This window comes from Fusarium graminearum, genomic scaffold (genome assembly GCF_000240135.3).
Source record: "Fusarium graminearum PH-1 supercont3.23 genomic scaffold, whole genome shotgun sequence".
Taxonomy (NCBI): Eukaryota; Fungi; Ascomycota; class Sordariomycetes; order Hypocreales; family Nectriaceae; genus Fusarium; species Fusarium graminearum.
In genome coordinates, this window is record NW_001837905.1 from 4,458 (window position 1) to 6,331 (window position 1,874).

The following is a 1,874-nucleotide window of genomic DNA, read 5'->3' on the forward strand; positions in this document are numbered from 1 at the left end:
CTGTTATTGCCTCAAACTTCCATCGGCTTGAGCCGATAGTCCCTCTAAGAAGCCAGCGTACTGCCAAAGCAATACGGGCTATTTAGCAGGTTAAGGTCTCGTTCGTTATCGCAATTAAGCAGACAAATCACTCCACCAACTAAGAACGGCCATGCACCACCACCCACAAAATCAAGAAAGAGCTCTCAATCTGTCAATCCTCATTGTGTCTGGACCTGGTGAGTTTCCCCGTGTTGAGTCAAATTAAGCCGCAGGCTCCACCCCTGGTGGTGCCCTTCCGTCAATTTCTTTAAGTTTCAGCCTTGCGACCATACTCCCCCTGGAGCCCAAGCACTTTGATTTCTCGTAAGGTGCCGAACGGGTCAAAAAATAACACCGTCCGATCCCTAGTCGGCATAGTTTATGGTTAAGACTACGACGGTATCTGATCGTCTTCGATCCCCTAACTTTCGTTCCTGATTAATGAAAACATCCTTGGCAAATGCTTTCGCAGTAGTTAGTCTTCAATAAATCCAAGAATTTCACCTCTGACAATTGAATACTGATGCCCCCGACTGTCCCTATTAATCATTACGGCGGTCCTAGAAACCAACAAAATAGAACCACACGTCCTATTCTATTATTCCATGCTAATGTATTCGAGCATAGGCCTGCCTGGAGCACTCTAATTTTTTCACAGTAAAAGTCCTGTTTCCCCGCCACGCCCAGTGAAGGGCATGGGGTTCCACAGAGGGAAAGGCCCGGCCGGACCAGTACACGCGGTGAGGCGGACCGGCCAGCCAGGCCCAAGGTTCAACTACGAGCTTTTTAACCACAACAACTTTAATATACGCTATTGGAGCTGGAATTACCGCGGCTGCTGGCACCAGACTTGCCCTCCAATTGTTCCTCGTTAAGGGATTTAAATTGTACTCATTCCAATTACAAGACCCAAAAGAGCCCTGTATCAGTATTTATTGTCACTACCTCCCCGTGTCGGGATTGGGTAATTTGCGCGCCTGCTGCCTTCCTTGGATGTAGTAGCCGTTTCTCAGGCTCCTTCTCCGGGGTCGAGCCCTAACCCTCCGTTACCCGTTGCAACCATGTTTGGCCAATACCCAAACATCGAAAGTTGATAGGGAAGAAATTTGAATGAACCATCGCCGGCGCAAGGCCATGCGATTCGAGGAGTTATCATGAATCACCAGTGAGCCCCGGAGGGCATTGGTTTTTAATCTAATAAATACATCCCTTCCGAAGTCGGGATTTTTAGCATGTATTAGCTCTAGAATTACCACGGTTATCCAAGTAGTAAGGTACTATCAAATAAACGATAACTTATATAATGAGCCATTCGCAGTTTCGCTGTATAATTGCTTATACTTAGACATGCATGGCTTAATCTTTGAGACAAGCATATGACTACTGGCAGAATCAACCAGGTAACTATCGTGTGCCGGGGTTGGCCACCAGCGCTAGAAGCGCCGGAGAGATTTAAGTTACTGGTGGCGAGACAGAGCTCGCGCCGTTCACAGCGGATCTGGCAGGGCCAGAAACGCCGAGGCGGCAATCCGCTTTCCCCCTCTAGATTCCCCAGGGCTTCCTTCCGCCGCACCGAACCCGCTGTGGGAGGTGTGGCTTGGGGGCCCCAGGAGGAGGACCTAGCACGCTGCTTCTACCATTCCGGTGTCCGTAGCGAGTGGTTGCCTCCCGATGCTCAGTTTCAGGCGTAGCCAGCGGCCAGCCATCCACAGAACCCAACTGCTGGCAGACCAGGCCGAAGCCCAGCTGCCGTAACGCAGGCATCCCCAGTACGCGGTCAGTGAAGCCGTTTCGTGGGGGTCGACTAGCCACTATGCTGAAGCGCGGAGGGACCATGGGTCGCCAAACCAGTG

The 1,874-nt window shown here is 50.9% G+C and overlaps 1 non-coding gene across 1 annotated transcript; it reads right to left on the minus strand.

Moving 5' to 3' along the window:
- Nucleotides 1-1,423, minus strand: FGSG_20083 (the record flags this gene model as incomplete). Its single annotated transcript, XR_893069.1, has 1 exon — nt 1-1,423. It is a non-coding gene; the product is annotated as an 18S ribosomal RNA (ribosomal RNA).
- Between the last annotated feature and the right edge of the window lie 451 nt (nt 1,424-1,874).